At 42.8% G+C, this 19,182-nt stretch overlaps 1 non-coding gene across 1 annotated transcript; it reads right to left on the reverse strand.

Moving 5' to 3' along the window:
- Positions 1 to 18,474: 18,474 nt before the first annotated feature.
- Positions 18,475 to 18,569, reverse strand: trnai-uau. The gene is made up of 2 exons: positions 18,532 to 18,569; positions 18,475 to 18,510 (listed from the first exon to the last, which is right to left on the reverse strand). It is a non-coding gene; the product is annotated as a tRNA-Ile (tRNA).
- Between the last annotated feature and the right edge of the window lie 613 nt (positions 18,570 to 19,182).

Here is a 19,182-nt window from a genome sequence, read left to right on the forward strand (position 1 = left end):
AAGGTTGCTGCAGCAACAATGCAAAACATTAATTTACCAGGAATCAGCGTAGGACTTGTTCCTGCTCTGACGTAAAAAAAAAACACCCTCCGTGCCATTGGACTCTCAGATGTCAGCTGTTTAGGTTGGAAAAACAGCTAACCCACTTTAACTGATTTATTAATTATAGAGCTCTCCTCCCGGCTCCCTGTAACATCAATTTGGCAAATGGATAACAGAATCAGAGGAGTATTTGGTGTTTGTGCAAGTCTTCTCCCCGATGTTTTTCTGAAATGTTTCAGGGAATTATCTTTAAAAAAACAACGTATTCTTTTAGCAGAGGAATAATATGTAAAATGGAAGAAGCGCATTGCCACCACGATTCATAACCCCTTGATCTTTTCAGTTCAGACTCACGGCGATGCTAACGTGGTATGTAATTAATTGTAAAATGAAAAAAAAAAATCTATTTTATTTTCTTCCGGAAGGTGACTTTTTTCATTCGCTCCCATGTTGGAGCTAGTATTTTTCATAAGTGCACAGCATTGAATATTTTACTTCGCCACTTTTGGGCATCTAGTTCATCATCCGCTGCTTCATCAACTTATTCACAGACCAGTAACGATCGTTGCACACTGTCACCTAAATCCAGTTCTTGCGCGCTGTTTGAAAAGAACGGTTCCCCTGTCGCGATCTTACAACCTAAAACTTGCAAACGAATGCGCTCGGAGATTTTGTGCAACACTGGTAGCGCCATCGGTTCGTCCATGTTTTGCAATGGCATTACCAACTGCATAAGTTGAAATTCCACCTTGAACAGCCTTCTTGATAGGGGAAAACATGTTCAATGTGTCATCAGGTTTGGCACTGGCTGCGAAAAAAAGGGCGAGGAACAATTTCGAGCCAAAATAAGCGCAACTGAACACATCGATTTTCTGTGGATTTGAAGATTTCTAGCCAGAGTCAACGGCTCCAATGCGAACATAAATGCTGCAGGTACAGAGCAGGTCAGCAGCTACTGTGAAGTCAGAAACAAGGACAACATTTTAGGTAAAATAATGCGACTGCTGCAAGTGTGAAGTATGAACTGAAAATAACAGCAACGCTCAGCAGCACTGGCAGCATCTGTGAAGCGAATAATTTCGTTTGAGACCGTATGACCCTTCTTCAGAGATGAAGAGAGGTAGGAATGTAATGGGCATTATGCTGTTGAAATGTAGGCGGGGCAGATGTGACGCTGCGGGTGCGGGAGTGGCGCGAGCCTTGAAACAAAACTTAAAATCTGTAAGTCTGAAATGAAAGCAGGAATGTGCTGAGGAAACTGAGACTTGCAAAGTTAACTCTGTTTCTCTTCCGACAGAACCTGCCAGACTGCTATGATTAATTTTGTCAACTATTTCTCTTTTTACTTCCAACACTGACTGTATGGAGAGGTTCGCAAGAAAATTTCGCGAGCAAACGCGTCGGGATTTTCCGATTTCAACAATGCTTGTGCAGTGCTTGGCTGTCTGCTGTCACACAGATCTCTATGCAGCCATTGCTTTCAAAGCACAGATGCCATTGCTGTGAATTGGGTATATTACACCAGAAACAGCAATAGTAGCAAAATCAACTCAACCATGCACCTGCCGCAGCAAGCGAATTATTAAATGGAAGGAATGAAGTCAAGGAGGTTGGTGAGGGCGAAAGGAAGGAAAATCATGGAGAAGAGGCATCACACACAGACACGTGACGGTGCTAGATTTGGAAGGATTAAATGTGCTCTGCTATCAAATATAATTCTAAAGCCCCAATTGCCGTCTTTTAGCAGAAGTCGGACAGCAAAACACGCGCTGTCGTCAATCAGAATCATTCAGAAGCTGCTGCGATTATAACGCCGATCACTAACCACAGTACATCGATGGCAACGCACGTGAGTGATTGCTTTGCTGCTTCGCTGCAGGAAAGAAGTAGACGTTCAAAGCCGAGCAGCATTTAAATATCTTCGAACACTCTTCCTGTGGCATCCACCCCACAAAGGTGGACTATGCTGTCTTGTTTCGCTATTGCCAGCTTTGAAACTGATGACTCAGCCATGATTGAATGGTGGAGCAGACTCGATCGCCGAATGGCCTAATTTCTGCTCCTATGTCTTATGGTCTTATGGACTGCCGGCTCAAAAGGCTGCTGTCTTTCTTGCTCATTCTCCACTGACTCCAAGCTTGGTGCCATAAAAGGAGAAGGAGCAATTCGTTTCAAAATTGCATTCAATCCACGACTTAAAGATTGGAAGGCAGGGACAAAACAAAAATACTGGACAAACAACACAATATATGTGCAGTTTTCTCATTGTTTTTGCTCAGAAAAATCATCCGACCTCTATCAGGTTTATCTGCAAAGCTGATCTGAAGCGCCACAGGAGGAGAATGCGTGATCGAGAGAGGACAGGCTGCCTGCTCAGAGGTAAGTGCACGAAGTTTTCTGACAGTCCCGGTAAATTAATAATGAGTCTATTGTATATGGCTAGAGCTCAGCGAAAGATGAATGCGATGGTGAGAATCGCATATGAAGGGTCAGATTGAGCAGTTTACAGAGTGAGGCTCGTGAAGCCAAGCTGAAAAAGTGCTACTATTGTCACTTAAATCGCACAGAACTCGTCTTAAATAACATGCATCCAGCAAATCTAGAGACCACATGTCGGAATTGGTCATACGGAATTGAAGTCTAGGGATGCAGACAGTTCAACAATCTAGTTCTGGCAGAAATAGGGACCGGGAAAGTGGGGCAAGCCTTAAATTAATGGCTCAACAGCAAGTTTCTAAGTGATAGTGTCGTAAGAGCTCACCCGGAAACTTTTTGGATAAGTTTTGATAATTATATGGCTACAAAAGCAGGTCAGAGGCCGAGAATTATGTATTTGCTGACTTCCTGTCTCCCCAATGTCATTCCATTATCTACAAATCACTAGTCAAAAGGGCAAATCAAGAATAAAATAACTCATCTGATCAACACTCCATTCAATAGGTAAACTTTCATTCCCTCCCCTACCGTCGCTAAGTGTGTAACCTCGACAAATGCATTGCTTCAAATCGGCAATGCATGGTGTTGCCGGGGACAGCAAGGACATGTCAAGACATCGTTTGGAGCACTGAACATGCTGGAGGGAGGAGCTGTATAATGAGCTCATAATGCATGAGACTGAAAATTCTTGTTAAATCCAAGTGTTAGGTTCAGCAATTTCCGGTAACTAAGCGAGGATACAATAAAGAGTGCACCTGTGTTTAAAATAAAGATGTTCCTTGGAGATTCTCCAAACGAAGGGACATTTCAACCTGAAAATCTAAAAGAGAAGGAAAATCAACTAGACATCTGAAGTAAACAGTTATGACAATTTTTGAGGTTTGAGTCACACAATTCATGGAATTGGGATCATTCATTCATTTTTTTTTCACGCAAAAACTCAGAAAGCCGATTTTCTCCAGTGACGTTCGAGTGATTATCCTGGTTAAGAATATCATTTGACAAAATCCAAAAGTCGAAACGAACATTGCATCAATCCTGCATGTGCCTTACAAAGTGGACAACAAGAAAATCCAATCCCTGTTGGCATTTGTGGATGTGCTGTTCTTTGTTGTATGACTGACTGAACCACTTCGCAGTCCAGGGACATGAAAGGCCGCTCCGCAGTATGAATTCGTTGGAATGCTTTCAGTACTTAAATGGACAACGCTCTGATACTTTATGAACAATAGCACGACTAACTTTTTGTTGTTGTTGTTTTCCCCGAAAAGCTGTAACTATCATTTTGGAGGAACCGGGGATCCAGAGACAAACGTTGCTTAATAGATCGGGCCGAATTCCCGAAAAATTGACACTCACTTCACCTTTTATCTTTTGGCAATTCTGAAGGAAGCGGTTGCAGTGTTTCAGGAGAAAAAATTCGCAAAAAGAAAATAGTTATTGCGCGCACGAGTAAGGAAGTTGTGCCGTCAGCAGTGCACTGGGAGTAGTATCACGGGAGCAGGAGATTGCTCCCACGGATGAGAAGAACAATCGGAGGGCATGAGGGGCGATGTGATAAAATAACCACTTTTTCCACTTTCGCTTTAATGCTAACTGGTGAAGAACTGCGTTATGTTTCCATAACAGGTAGTGCTTTCATCCGAGCAATTGGCAGCTGAGGTCAGTGAGCGAAATGCTGAAAGATTGTAATGTGAGTACATCGTAAGTGTTCCAAATCCATCTTGTGCTATGAAACTATTGGAAAATAAACGAAAAGCATGCCACTGGCGAAAAACGAACGAGTTATAGCAGTTTTGGTGACATTTGAAAAGCTTCTGGAAGCACATCGTAAAAGAAGCTTTGGGAAAAGCCAGTATTTAAATCTGCATGCGGTAATGCAGAGAGCACTTTTGTGTGTGAGAAGAGTTCATTAGAAGAAATTTTGCCTTGAGAGTAGTTGCGTGTTGTCATGGAAGCTCCAAAAGTGAACGCACAACACTAGAAATTGAATCTACTGGAAGCAAATCAGTCGTCAGTGTTTGATTCATCAGCCGGAATAAATTGTTGGTATCGATCTTATTGAAACCCTTCAGCATTTTCAACACGCCACCCCTCGACCAACCTCAAGTGTCAAGAACTAATCGAAATTGTTCGAAGCGAATCAATGTAATGACATTTGTAATGGATCGTGAAACTACAGTACACTAGCACGGAGCAGTGTCTGAAATCCACCCAGTGCCACTGTGTATCACAAGGATCGCTCAGCACTCTCTCTGAAGTTTGAGCACAAAAAAAATGTCATGGATTCAGCAAGGGCTGGAATTTTGGAAGGGTATCGATCCTAATGAACCCCATTATCATTTTAAACACTTCGTTCAGTTCACAGCTCAATCGTCCTCAAGAGACAAGAAACAATCGAAATTCATCGAAATGACTCAACATAATGATATTTATAATTTGGTCCTGAAATGACAATAAGCCAGCGTGGAGCAATAGTTATGACTCTCCTGGTAGCACGGTGGATCACACGTATCTCTATGTCTCACTGCAGATTTTGACAAGAAAGATGAATGCAGGGACTCAGCGCAGTGATGAGGATGTGCTGAATTGTTGGAGGACATGGCTGTCATTTAGAGCCTTTGCTCAGCAGAATGCACAGGATCCGCCGACACTATTTTCAAGAAAAGCCTGCTGCAATTAGGGGAGCTTCTTCAGTTTCATATAGATGTATATTCAATGAATAGAATAATACTATTCCCATGTGTTTTTCCTTCTTTGGCGGAACATTTGTGTCGCTGGAAAGGCCAGCATTTTTATTATTACCAGTCCCTAATTACATTGAGAACTTGGCGTTGAGCCGCTTTCTTGATGCACTTCAGGCCATGATGAGTAGTTACACCTGCAGTGCTACTGGAGAGGGCGTTTCAGAAGTTTGAACCAAATGTAGGGTGGAAACTGTGATATAGCCAAGGACTGCTTTCGTGCCTGTGGAGTTGCTAATGGTACTGAGGATCGTGCATTCATCAGCGATCATCCCCTATGATAGCGGGAGGGTCAATGATGAAGCAACCGAGATGCTTGGGTTAAGGACACTCCCCTGAGGAACTCCTACTGTGATGTTGTGGGTAACTAATATAAAACAACTCAACCACCTTCCTTTGTGCTAGGTATGACTCCAAATAATGGAGAGCTTTCCACCTGCTTCCCATTGACTCCAGTTTCCTGGTCTCGTTGATGCCACACTAGGTCAAATGTAGCCTCGATGAGAAGCCCAATAAGCTTCACCACACCTCTTGAGTTCAGCTCCTTTTGCCATGTTTAGACTAACGCTAATGAGGTCAACAGCTGAGTGCCACTGGTGGAACCTAAACTGAGCGTCAGGGAGCAGCTTGTTTTTGACTAAGTGCTGCTAGCTTGCACTGTCGATGACACGTTCTTCTACTTTGCTGATGATGAAGAGTAGACTCATGTGGCGGTAATTTGCCCGGTTGGACTTGCCCTATTTCTTGTAGACAAGGTATGTATGACCAGTTTTCCACGTTGCTTGGTGGATAACAGTTTTGTAGCTGTAGTAAACAACTCGGCTGAGGACGCAGCTAGTTCTGAAGCATTTGGCTTCAGTACTCTTGCGGGAATGTCAGCGCCTGTCGCATTTTCAGTATCCAGTGCCTTCTGCCGTTTCTTACTATCATATGAAGTGAATCGAATTAGTTCAAGACTGGCAGCCTTCATTTTGGCGACCTCGGGAAGAGCCCGAGGTAGATTATTCACCTGGCACTTCTAGTTGAAGGTTATTATGACTTTTTCAGCCTTGGCTTCCGCTCTGATGTGCTGAGCTCGCAGTCTATTCACAATTAATATTACTAACGTTTCCAACCACAGACTGGTAGTCTCAGTGGCGCAATTGGTTCGCTAGTTGAGATGTTAATCGAAAGGTTGGTGTTTTGATCGCACCCAGGGCCTGAGTAATGTTTTCTCCCTTGATCGGCTTCCCTGACGCAGTTTCACGTCATGCATTTTCACCATGAGAAAATACTTGTCGAGCATTGCCAGCTCCAACTTGATCAAGCCACAATTCCTTGTAAATATTCATTTCAAATATGAGAGAGAGAGAAAAAAAAAGTCCCACGTAGCTACACCCAAGCTGCTGGACATAGATTAGGGTAGTGAGTTCTACTAAAATCAGGCAAATGAATTCTGCGCCTCCGAACCTCCAGAAAACGAATACGCAATTCCATCGCCCGAAGCTACATTTGTGTGGCTATATTACAGACGGTATCTATGAAGCGAGATAATTCCAAACACACTGAACTATTTAAATGGTGTTTTACCTGCATCTTAATTTTTGTTGACCGAAAATAAGAATCTATAATTATCCTTCTTCAGCTGTGCAAATAGCTTAATATATTCGCCAAGATGTGTAATACCTGAGAATCCATGTCCAGAAAGATTCCCTGTGTACTCATGCCCAACGGTGTTAGTTCCTGAGTATACCACACCAGCTTCGTTTGTCAGAGCTGAAACATGTTTAACTTGTCCATGGATGTTTCACCGTAGAAATGTGGTTTTCAGAATATGAGGTTATAACCGCGCAGAAACCACCGCCGAAACACAACGCGCTGCATTCAGAGATTTGGAATGTTAATTCCCGGGGGCGGGGTGCAGCGTGTTTCAATTCAGTTAGATCACTAAGACAATAATTTGATTCCGAAAGTTCCGGGAAGGAAATGCGGAATAAAACCAAACGATGCTAGAGATATACATTAGACCTGTCAGTATCTGTGTGGACAGAAATAGAATGAAAGTTTGAAGTCGGATACAACTCTTCATTGTAATGGAAATTCTGAAGATCTATTCTGAGTTTAAAATGTTTTGTAATGGATACCTTCCCTGTGTGATTTGTATGGCGTGGAGCGTTGAAACATTTGTTAAAGTGAGTTCCTGCAGAGAATCCAGCATTTTACCTGCATCCTGCACACTTCCTCTGAGCTGATTGATGTTTACGTCATGCTGTGGTTACCAGATTCAGGTGATTCAAGTGAGGTCCCAGGTCATTTTTCTGGCATTTGCTTCCGTGTGCAAAAATGTTTGTATTTCATTAATAGTGTGAACGTAATTATCTACCCTCTACAAATATGACCCAGCCGATCGACAATTTTGTAAAGCACATTTCCCTGATTGGGAATCGATCTCGACGTGCAGCATTGCAAGCCAACTGAACAACAAGCAACGCATGAGCGGCCAATGTACACTTTTCTGCCTCAACATTTCAATCCCTAATTTGTGTATTGCTTGGAGTTCTGAAATGCATTGCACTTTCTCCTGAATGGAAAACATTTGAGTCAGTGGAGAATGAACAAGAAGTGCTCATAGCTGGCAGTGGCGATATACGTCAACATGTAAAATCATTCTGAGTTGGATTCAAATTCCGGCTTTTGTTGGGTAGAGTCCGGTGGAATATCTTTCTGTGAGCTTTTATTGGTGCTGAATTTGTTTTCTTCAACAAAAATCTACCTTTCTTAAATCATTTCTTTCGCGCTGATCCTCAAGACATAGCAGAGTTTCAGCTGTTGCCTGGCTGTGATCGTATCAATGCTTTGCATTGTGGCTCGGTTCTCAGGGAATGTCATATGCTCGATAGATTAAATCTGTTTCGCTTTCCAAAATTCCAGCTAGGCCTTCTATGCCACAAATATGTTATTTAAAAAAAAAATCAGGTTTTCAGCAGCTGCAGTATTTTGCTTTTGCGCCTGTGAAGCTGGGGTACATCAGTGGATGCTCTGCGGCAAATTCCAACTCTGATTTGGACCAATAGCCTTTGAACAGCCATATGAAGAAAATAAGTTTCTGTTAAATGCACACTTCATTGCGTGACAACCCCAAATATTTTGAAAAGGGCTTTATTCCCTCCATTCAATGCAAAGCCATGGAGTCGGTGTGCAATCAGAGGAATTGAGCTCTTTGTGTAATACATAATAAAAACAAAAAATGCTGGAAACACTGAGCAAGACTAGAAGTATCTGTAGAGGGAGGGAAATGACCTTTCATCAGAACAATTCATAATTCCTTCGGATGTTTAGTCAACAGTCGCCAGTTTGGAAGCTCAACTTGTACTCCTGTGATTACCTGGCCGAGCGATTGAGAACGCTGCTTTAAAGCTGCGCGCCTCAAAGTTGAGCTGCAACTCAATAGCATATTGAGCAGCCACGTATATTGAACGCTCTGGTGTGGACTTTGTGTTGTGGCTGCAGCATGCTCAATTCGATTCAAAGTCATTAGTTGAGGTTGATATGCTTTCTCTGACTACTGCTAGAAGGAAAGAGACCGAAATTAATTATGTAAGTACATTTTTAAATGACAAAACAGAAGCGAATCTATCCCCTTCACAGGCCTTTGTTTCGTACTCCAGAACTGAAACCCGACTCTCCCCCTAGATTTTTCTGCCTTCCGAAATCACTGATCCCCTTTTCTTACCTACTTCCATTTAATTGTCACTTTAATGCACCATTGCCTTATCTAACATTCTCTTGCTCAACTACGACGTTGAGGTTGCGTTCTTTCCATCACTACTTCTGCGGGCACATGCCCAATTCACACCAATGGTACATATGACATGAAGAAATAATAATGTCTATAGTATTATTGGAAATTATTTTTCTAAATAGAGTCCTAGTGGGATCTGTGTCTATGTGTGTGCCTGTGTGTGCCTTACTGGATTAAAACCAGCTGGACTCGGTGCTTTGATGTTTAGTGGTTCTGAGATATAATTAGATAAATGCAAGCTGGGTAGAAGGTAAAGTGTAAGCTTGAATTTGTTAAAATTAACCATTGAAGGCTGTGGGTGAAATCTTACACCTAGCTAGTAGACACCAATTGGTGGGATGAAAAGATGCCATTATTAGAAAGGTTAAAGTTAAAAGCCTAGAGATACAATTGGAAATTTACATTCAAAGAATAAGAAGTGTATACAAGAGAAAATAAACTGTTTTAAAGGGAGAGGCATTTTAAGACTCAACAAGTGTGAGATGCCTCCAGTGTAAGCTCCAAGTCTGTATACAAGGACCCAGAGTTCAAAGAAATGGCGATGGATCGTTGGTGTAGCGATATGATTCCGTTTTAGATTCATTAATAGATAAATATGTAACTGTTTCAAATCCGCGAAGAGTCCTTGTTGGGGAGCCAGTGGCGTGGTGGTATTGCCACTGAACTGGTATTCCTGAGTTCGAATGCCACCAAGGCATATGGTGAAATTTGAATCAATAAAAATCTGGAAGTAAAAGTCTGATGACGACCATATAACCATTGCCAGTTACCTGGTTCACTAATGTCCTTCAGGGAAGGAAACCTACTGTACTTAACTTGTCTGTCTACATGTGATTCCAGACCCACATCAATGCAGCTGATTCTTAATAGATTTCTGAACAAAGACAATTAGGGATGAGCAACAAATGTTGGCCTAGCCAACGAGGTCCACATTCCATGAACGAATAAAAAGAAAAAAAAAATGAATGTGAGTGTTCAGTGTATGTTTGGCCAGAAGTCTGTTAAATATATGATTTTTATTGTTGCTTAACGCGGGTGCAGCTGGAGCCAGATTAATTAAGGGTTTTTTTTAAATAGTTATTATAGTTGTAATCTTGTAGACAGATATATGAGTTTGCAATCTTCTTCTATTAGCACGTGGCTTAATTTAATTTTATAGAAAAACCTTTTGTGATCTCGTGATTTTACCACTACTGAATTCAAAGTCTGCACCTCGATACACACAAATTGCAAAAATATGGGCTATGACATACGTTCCAAGTTTCCTTCTGGGATTTGAACAACTAGACCTTTACCATTGGCTGTGTCATTATACATTTGTACTTCGAAAGCAATGGATACATTTAGATCTGTGTGACTCTGCACATTAAAACACCGCAAGAGAAGGCTTGGAAATGGAATAAACCGCGACCCGGTTGTTCACGAGATTTCTTTTGGCAATGTAGTGATACAATCCACATCTGAAGAAAACACAGAAAGTGTCCAGCAAAAAAAAAACGTAGTTGTTCTGGCTGCATCTGTGGAGAGAGAAACAGAATTAAAGTTTCCAGTCGAAGTTTTCCAAGCACTTTCTGTTTTCATTTCTTATTTCCAGAATCCGGCGTATTTTATTTTTATTTCAGTACAAACTGAGGAATGGATTATGTTTGCATAATAGTTGGCGTTATTCTCTAAGCAATTGGCAGTTCAGGCATGTGAGCGAAGAGCTGATGATAGGGAAGAGAGAAAGGTCGAAAGTGTTGCAAATTCAACTTATTTGTACGAATTTATGATTAAAACGAATGCAGCACAAATGAAAAGACGACTATGGACGAAAGGTGAGCCATTTGAAACAAATTGGTGGGAAAAGAAATGCATTTTCAATGCCGAAGGTGCATGATGCAGAAGGTGCATGACCGTGCTTTGGAGGCAGCAGTTTTGAGAGTGCATGCAGGAACGTGAAGTGGAATCTTGCGTGTGAGAAGAACTCAACAAAATATAAATGGCCCTGAGCCAAGTTGTGTGCTGTCAGGAATGTTCCAAGTAGGGAAAGCAGAACAATTAAGTCAGAATCTGCTGAAAAGACTGAGTACGTCTGCTACCAGTTATAGATTCACCTGCACGAATGAATGTTTGCATCGAAAATGTGGAGCCCTTTAGCATTTTAAACACTTCGCTAAGTTCACCCCTCAATCTCCATTTAGACGCAGAAGTAATCCAATTTCGTCTGCCCTCGAGCACTGCTTTAGGTTCATTAGCGTGCTTAAGTTGAGGTTTGGTGAGTGTGGGAGTTGTAAGAGTTAATCTGATGAATTAACTTAATTTAAAGGTTAATTTCACTCTGAAGCCTTGTCTTTCTTTCAATTTAGCAATTAACTAAAAGTTCCGCGTTGGGTTTGGAGAAGTGGAGCTTTTTTCCAGCTTTAAAACAAAGATTTCCCGCTTCTCCTCTGAGCTGCAGCTAGATAGTTGGATAACTGGCTTAAACTGTTTTTCAGGATCTTGAATCAGGGAGCATTTGCTGCTTTTCGGCACTGGAGTGACGCTTTTCCACACTAGAGTGATTAAGTTGCAATTTGTTTTGTTAGGGCGTTCGTTGAAGAGGGGAATGAGGCTCTCCTTTCTTTTTCTACTTTACCTCAGCCTGCAGAACCTCGCTATTATGCTGCTATGGGGAAGAAGCTGATTGAATCTCATCGGAGCCCATAAAGCAGCGAAGAGAGAGAGCCTGAAGTTTACAGGCATAGCTGATTGGTAATTATCGGTGTCTCCCGACTTGGAAGAGAGGACATGATTGGTGAGTGCTAGGTGAGTCATTATGATACCAAACTGGCAATCAATTTACATAAAGTTAAGGATAATCAGTGCAGCTCGGCCATGTGGAATGTGCTTCCTGTTGGACATAGGGAATCGTGCAGGAAAAAGTGCCCTCGATGACTATTTTGCAAGAAGTGTCATCATCTGGAGAAATTGAGCTCCTGCTTGCAGAATACAAGCACGCCTGGATCCCCTGTGGTACATCCGCCAGGAAGGGTATTATGAGCAAAGAAAATTTGGAACAGTAATTACACCACAACTAAAAAGGCACACAGGAAGAGAGGGAAGGCGTGACTGCCAGAATATTTAAGAGGAATAAGCCAGTACCATAGGAATCACCTGAGGTTATCTCGCTCTCGAACCGCTTGTCTATTTTGAATACTGATGAGCGAGATGATGTCTCAGAGGGCTGTAGCATGAGATAAATTTATTTCTTCACTGGTGGCTCAGTTGAAGAGGGGGTTGGGGGGTGGATGAATGTAGCTCCTATGGTGGTAGGGATTTCCATAGTTGGGAGACAGGGCAGAAGTTCATGCTGCCGTAGACAAGACTCCAGGATGCTATGTTGTCTCATTGGTACCAGATATAAAAATGTCACAGAGCGTCTGGAGAACACCATAGGTCGTGGTCCACATTTGGACCAATGACATAGGTAGGAAAAGTTATGAGCGCCTCAGAGCAGGTTTTAGGGAGTTAGGAACAGAATTGAAAAGTAGGACCTCAAGAGGGGTGGTCTTAGGATGACTACCAATGCCATGTGCTAGTAAGCGGAAGAATAGGAAGGTTGTGCAGTTCAAAACGAGGCTGGAGAAATGGTGTAGGAGGGCAGGATTTAACTTCCTGCGGCCTTGGGACAGGTTCTGAGGCAGATAGGACCTGCACAAGAAGAATGGCTTACACAGGGACTGGGATGAAGTTCTTTGTGGAAAGGTTTGTTAGTGCTTTAAACAAGATTGGCTCGGGAATTGGAACCTGATGGGAAATTCAGAGTGGAAAATAACTGAAAGTGGGAAGTAGAGAATTATTAACTGATAATGAGCATATACCAGAGAGCAGTATCAAGGCATATAGAATGCTAGGAGAGGTTCTTTTTAGAATCAGAGCAAGCAATAACAAGGTATCTGAATATGTCAGAGTAATGGGGGAAGTAAAAGGCCTAAATCATGTATGTGAATGCACAGAATGCGGTTAATAAATTGGTGAACCACATGATCAGGTTGATAAATGGAATTATGATATTGTTGATATAAAAATAACTTGGATAAACTGGGGCCAGGACTGGACGTTAATTACTCCACGATTCAAGGGTTTTCGGCGAGACAGGAATGGAAGAAAGGATGGTTGTTGGTGAGGAGTGGCAGTATTGTTTAAAGGCATTACCGTACTGGCGGGAGAGATTGCTTGAGAGGCTTCAGGGGCAGAACCTTTGGCTAGAGGCAAGGAAAAAAATAGCTGCAATAATATTGATCTGTGTTATATATAAACCCACAAATGGAGGAAGGTGTGTTGTGAAGTTGGTTTGCAAATAAAATACCGAGTGGTGGAAGAATAATAGAGTAATTGTAATGGGGGACTTTAATTATCCAAATGTAGACAGGCATCGAAATAGTGCAAAATAAAAGAGGGGTGAAAGTCCCTGGAATGTGTTCAAGATAAATTTCCGTAGCAGCATGTTTAGAATGCGCATAAAGGACAAGCACTTTTGGCCATGGTGCTGGGGAATGAATTGGCAAAGTAGATAAAAATTCAGTGGTAGAGCATATCAGCGGCAGTTGTCATTGTGAAATAAGTTTCAGCGTGGCCAATAAAATGGACAAGGAACAGACCAGAGTGGGATAATTAATTGTGGGAAAACCAGCTTTGATGGGATGTTTATGTATCTGAGTGGAGTGAATCAAATCCTGGAACAAAAGGTGATGGCTGATAAAAGCAAAGAACTGTGGATGCTGGAAATCCCAAACAAAAACAAAAGCCTAAATACCTGGAAAAACTCAGCTGGTCTGGCAGCATAGGTGGAGAGGAGCACAGCTGACGTTTCGAGTCCGCATGACTCTTCAACAGAATTAATTAAAAATAGAGAAGGGGTTAAATATAAGCTGGTTTGGGGGGGGGAGGGGGTGTTGGGACAAGAAGAGCTAGGTAGAGGGCCAGTGAGAGGTGGAGATAACAAAATGATGTCACAGACAAAAGGACAAAGAGGTGTTGAAGGTGGTGATATTATCTAAAGGAATGTGCAAATTAAGGGTAGAAAGCAGGTCAAGCAAGGTACAGATAGCCCTAGTGGGGGGTGGTGGGGGGGAAGGAATCAAAAAAGGCTAAAAGGTAGAGATAAAACAATGGATGGAAATACATGGAAATAGGTGAGAAAAGAAAAAATCTAATTAAATTGTTGGAAAAAAACAAAATGTGGGGGGAAATCGGAAAGGAGGTGGGGATGGAGGAGAGGGTTCATGATCTAAAGTTGTTGAACTCAGTATTCAGTCCAGAAGGCTGTAAAGTGCCTAGTCGGAAGATGAGGTGCTGTTCCTCCAGTTTGCGTTGAACTTCATTGGATCAATGCAGCAAGCCAACGATGGACATCTGAGCATGAAAGCAGGGTGGAGTGTTGAAATGGCAAGCAACAGGGAGGTCTGGGTAATGCTTGCGGACAGACCAAAGGTGTTCTGCAAAGCGGTCACCCAGCCTGCATTTGGTCTCTCCAATGCAGAGGAAACCACGTTAGGAGAAACGAGTGCAGTACACTGAGTTGAGGGAAGAGCAAGTGAAATGCTGCTTTACTTGATGTGAATCTGTGGGCCCTTGGACGGTGAGGAGAGGGGAAGTGAAGGGTTAGGTGTTGCATCTTCAGCAGTTGCATGAGAAGGTGCCATGGGAGGGGGCTGAGGGTGTAGAGGGTGATGGAGGAGTGGACCAGGGTGTCACAGATGGACCGATTCCTACAGAATGCCGCCGGGGGGTGGGGGGGTGGGGGTGGGGTGGTGGTGATGGGAAGATGTGTTTGGTGGTGGCATCATGCTGGAGTTGGCGGAAGTGGCGGAGGATGATCCTTTGAATGCGGAGGCTGGTGGGGTGATAAGTGAGGACAAGGGGCACCTTATCATGTTTCTCGGAGGGAGGAGAAGGTGTGAGGGTGGATGCGCAGGAGATGGGTCGGTCACTGATGAGGGCCCTGTCAACCACCGTGTGTGGAAAACCTCAGTTAAGGAAGAAGGAGGACATGTCGGAGGAACTGTTTTTGAAAGTGGCATCATCAGAACAGATGCGACGGAGGTGAAGGAACTGAGAAAATGGGATGGAGTTCTTACAGGAACTGGGGTGTCAGGAGCTGTAGTCGAGGTAGCTGTGGGAGTCAGTAGGCTTGTGATGTATATTGCTGGACAGTCTATCACCAGAAATTGTGACAGAGAGGTCAAGGAAGCGAAGGGAAGTGTCAGAGTTGGACCATGTGAAATTGATGAAGGGGTGGAAATTGGAAGCAAAATTAATAAATTTTTCCAGCTGCTGATGCATGAAGCTGCACCAAAGTAATCATTGATGTACCAGAGAAAAAGTTGTGGGAGAGGGGCGGAGTAGGACTGGAACAAGGAATGTTCCACATACACCATAAAGAGACAGGCATAGCTTATTGTTTATTCCAATAATTTATATAGATTTTTCTTTCCCCTATTTCCATTATTTTTAAATGTATTTCCATCCATCTCTACCTTTTAGCCTTTTTTTGATTCCTTCCCCCACCCCACCCCTACTAGGGCTATCGGTACCTTGCTTTTCCTGCTTTCTACCCTTAATTAGCACACTCCTTTAGTTAATATCACCACCTTCAACACCTCTTTGTCCTTTTGTCTGTGACATCTTTTGGTTATCTCCACCTATTACTGGCCCTCTACCTAGCCCTTCTTGTTCCAACATTCCCCCAACCCCACCCTCAACCAGCTTATATTTCACCCCTTTGGTATTTTTATTAGTTCTTTTGAAGAGTCATGCGGACTCGAAACGTCAGCGATGGCTGATAAATGGGCCATCCTCAATGAAAACGTATTGCAGGAAATGTCAGGGTATGTTCCCTTGAAATGGAAAGGTAGGCCAAATAAATCCAAAGTACTTGGGATGTCGAAGGAGATAGAGGTGAAGAGAGATAGAATTCAAGTTGAAAAGGAAGAGTGCACATACGACAGATGTCAGGTGGAAGATACAAGCGAGAATCAGGCTGATTATTGATGGACCAGAGTGGAAGAAAGAAAAACTGATAAGAAAAAGGAGGGAGCACGAACAGGAACTAACAGGAGCTTTACAACTCTCTTTACAAACGAAGACGATGCTGTCCAGGTCTAGGTGAAAGCGCAGGTAATTGGTACAGTAGAAGAATTTGGAAGTGAGAAGGAGGAGTTATTTGAAAAGCTACTCTTATTAAAACTACTAAGGTATGAGCATCGGGTGAAATGCAGACAAAAGCACTGAGGCAAGTGCGAGTGGAAATTGCGCAGTACTGGCGATAATCTTCCTTTTTTCCTGGGCACAGGGATGGTGCCAGTGGACCGGAGAAATGTGAATTTGACACCGTTGTTCAAAAAGGGATGAAAGAATAAAGCTGATAACTACAGATCAGTCAGTTTGAATTCAGTGGTAGGGAAACTTCTTACGGGACAAAATCAATAGTTTCTTAAACAAGTGCAGCATATTAATGGAAAGCCAGCGCGGATTCATTAAGTGGAGATTCTGTTCAGCGAACTTGCTGGAGTTTTATGAGGAGGTAACAGAGAAGAGGGAGGAAGGCAAAACAGCTGATATGGTGTATATGGACTCTCAGAAGGCATTGATAAAACGCCATACAGCAGACTTGCGAACAAAATCCTAGCTCATGGAATGAAATGGAAACCAGGCGCTTTGACACGAAATTGGCTGAGTGACAGGAAAGAGAACGAACTGATAAATGGTTGACTGTCAGATTGGAGGTAAGTTTGTAATTGGGATCGCAAGAGGTCCGTGTTGGGACCCCTGCTCGTCCTGATTTCCATAAACTACCTAAACAGTCGTGTTCAGGACAGGGTTTCAAATCTTGCAGATGATACAAAGAGTGGAAACCTTGTCAACAGTGACGAGGATTGTTTTAAAGTCTAAACGGGCATAGAAATGTGGTTGAATTGGGCAGACAGTTCACGGATCAAGTTCAACGCAGGAAAGTGTGACGTAATTCATTTTGTCAGGAATAATATGGAGAGAGTGTGTAAATAACGGAGATGCAGGAACAGAGGGACATCAGTGTATATACATAAGCGATTGAAGATGGAAGGGCATTTTAAGAGTAGTTTTAATAAAGCATATAGCATCATAGGCTTTATTAATAGTGGCATGGAGTGCATGAGTAAAGAGGATAAATATGCTGTTCTAAATGGTTGATGACTAATGCATTAGCTGTGGGAGGGTGGTATGTGGTAATCAGCAGGACGTTCCCTTGCCCATATTTGATCTGATGCCTTCGACTTCATGGGGTTGGGGCCTAGATGTTGAGGTTACCCAGGGAAGTTACTCTCCTGACAATATACCACTGTGCCGCCACCTCTGCTGACCCTATTCCGTCGCTGGGACAGAACATGCCCAGTGATGGCGATGGTGCATCTGGGGCATTATCTGTAAGATATGATTCCGTGAGGATGACTATTTTAGGCTGATTTCGACGAGCCTGTGGGCCAGCTCCCTCAATGTTGGCACAAGCCCCGAGATGTTAGTAAGGTGGACTTTACTGTGTCAAAAAGGCTGAATTTACTGTTGTTGTTTCTGGTGCCAAGTTTGATGCAGGGTGGGCTGTTCGGTTTGAGCCTTTTTTGTAGCGGTTTGGTACAACTGAGTGGCTTGCTAGGCTATTTCAGAGGACATTAAAAAGTCAACCACATTGCTGCATTATTCCTCTATTAACTCGTGCTTTAGACTTAAACACTCTCATAACCATTCCCATTGACTTCTTCTCATGACATATTTGTCACGAAAACGTTCCTAACCTTATCCAATCCGTGAACTTTTATTTTGCACTACTTGCTCAACTACCCAGTACCCCCGCCCCAACCATCTTGGAACTGCACAAAATCCATTACATTTCTACCTCTCTTCCGCTCTGAACAAGGGCCATACGGACTCAAACATTAAATTTATTCGTCTCAACTCAGATGCTTCCAGGATAAATGTAAAATACTGTGGATGCTGGAAATCTGAAACAAAAGCAGAAAATGTTGGAAAACCTCAGCAGGCCTGACAGAATCTGAGGAGAGAGAAGCAAAGTTTCAAGGCCATATGGCCTTGCTCTGAAGCAGATGCCGTCAGACCTGCTGAGTTTTTCCGGCATTTTCTGCTTTTGTTTCAGAATCTGCCACGTCTACTGAGTTTTTAATTCCAGAATTTTCTGTTCTTATTTTGCATTTCCAGTATCCACCGTGTTTTACTTTTGGTGCACCAACACATTTGGTCCACTCCACAGAAGCTTCTCCATCCCCTGAGCATTTGCTGCATTTTTTCTGATATTTGAAACCATGACTCCGGATAGGTAGTTTCGTTTCAATCCATGGAAAATGCTTCTTTTCAGTTAAATTTTATTTTGCTTCCAGACTGTTCCTCTCTGTTTTCCACAGACACTCCAAAAGCGAATAACGCAACAGCAAAACTTTTAAGAGGTTGAAGAAAAACTGCTCTAGGTGAGGCTTGAACTCACAACCTCGGCATTTCACATGCTTTGTACTGCCATATAAGTACCACGCGCTAACCGATTGCGCCACTAGAGCCCCACTGCCTGCCCATCTGCTCATTTGTATACACATTTCCAGGTTGTAATCGGGTCACAGTTCTTTTGAGTGACTGCGTCAGAACTGGACTTACTTGACAGTGTGCAACGGTCGTTATTTTCGCCTGAGAACAAGGTGGTGACGTGACAGATGGTGAACTAAATATCGCTTTCCTAATGTAGCAAACTCGACAGTGCATGTACCTCCAAGAAGTGCAATTACAACAAAAAAATCTCAACGGTGTCAGTGTGTAAGTGAGAGTCAGGTAAGTCAGTGCCGCAGTAAAGTGACAAGGCAGGAGGAAATTCAAGGAGATCAGCGATTACAGAAGAGGGGAAATTCTGGGCGACGTGCCGGGTTTGAATTCTGGAGCATAAAAAACAGACAACCGAGATTGCCAGATATGGAACGATGAAATGTGGTTCATAATCAAAGGTTTTTTTTTCCTAAATGGTTCTTCAATTGCGTTCTTTTAGTAGAGGTCGGAGAGAGCAACACAACCCCTTCCGCGAGTAAAAGTGAACACACGTTGTTGCAGTCACAATGCAGAGAACTGATGACTAACGGATCCCGGCGCGGTTACACCGCTGTCTCGCTTCAGGCAAGTAGCACA

The sequence above is a fragment of the Carcharodon carcharias genome, chromosome 19 (genome assembly GCF_017639515.1).
Source record: "Carcharodon carcharias isolate sCarCar2 chromosome 19, sCarCar2.pri, whole genome shotgun sequence".
In the NCBI taxonomy this organism is placed as follows: Eukaryota; Metazoa; Chordata; class Chondrichthyes; order Lamniformes; family Lamnidae; genus Carcharodon; species Carcharodon carcharias.